This window comes from Halyomorpha halys, unplaced genomic scaffold (assembly GCF_000696795.3).
Source record: "Halyomorpha halys isolate HHAL.00 unplaced genomic scaffold, Hhal_1.1 Scaffold1449.1, whole genome shotgun sequence".
NCBI lineage: Eukaryota > Metazoa > Arthropoda > Insecta > Hemiptera > Pentatomidae > Halyomorpha > Halyomorpha halys.
Window position 1 is genome coordinate 55,743 of NW_027115160.1, and position 973 is coordinate 56,715.

At 31.3% G+C, this 973-nt stretch overlaps 1 long non-coding RNA gene across 1 annotated transcript in view; it reads left to right on the forward strand.

Moving 5' to 3' along the window:
- Positions 1–678, forward strand: part of LOC136796980 (uncharacterized) — a 3,001-nt gene extending 2,323 nt beyond the window's left edge. Inside the window, exon 2 of the long non-coding RNA XR_010844772.1 lies at positions 484–678. This is a non-coding gene — a long non-coding RNA (uncharacterized lncRNA). The remainder of the gene's footprint in view (positions 1–483) is intronic.
- The last annotated feature ends 295 nt before the right edge of the window (positions 679–973 follow it).

Genomic DNA, 973 nt, shown 5'->3' on the forward strand with positions numbered 1-973 from the left:
TAGTACTATATGGTATTATATAGTAATTGTCATCACCACATCACTACCAACAATAGAATAATAAACTAGTACTACTATTTTGGTATTAGTACTATGTGGTTCTATGGTATAGTAAATGTTATTACCACATCACTACCAACAATACAGTGATTAACTCTTACTACTATTTTGGGGTTAGTACTATTAGGTAATACCTAGTGAATATTTTATTATTAGAATTATACAGTAGTAGCAAATATTTGTAATGTAAATCTCTGTGTTCACTTTTAGTCACTCTAGACTATTATAGACTATTGCTCACTACTGTGTGATGCCCTTATAATTTGAAAATGTCATTACCGCATCATTCCCAATAATGGAGTAATTAACTATTACTGCTGTTTCGGTATTTGTACTATTAGGAAATATGTATTAAATGTTTTATTATTATAATTTTACAGTAGTATCAAATATTTATAATGTAGATCTCTATTTTCACTTTAGTTCTTCTAGACTATCAAGATAGCCCACTACTGTGCGATGCCTTTAATTTTTGAAAATTTCTTCACCACATGACTACCAACAACAGAGGTAGAGAGTTACTCATCCTATGAGGATCCAGGAGGGCTTTGAGGACTCCTCTAGAAGTGAACCATTGATCCGGGAAATAAGAAATCAATACTTAATCTTGCAGAACAATGGTTTTATTCTTTTTTTTCCCCTTCACGTGCCTTCCGAGCGTAGGATAAATTAATTGAAAAACTTAAAAGGGAGCCAACGATTCTTGGTAACGAGAATTGTATGATGATAAATTAATTCAGATCTTGATGATGTTGAGCTTACTTTTTAAAAGAAGGTAACTGATTAGAAAAATATTAGGCCAATTCAGAGAAGAGGAATGAACATTTTGAAAATCAGGTATTGGTAACTAGACGGATTATTTATTGAGACTGCTGATGGTAACAAGATATTCCAAAAAATATGAATATCTATC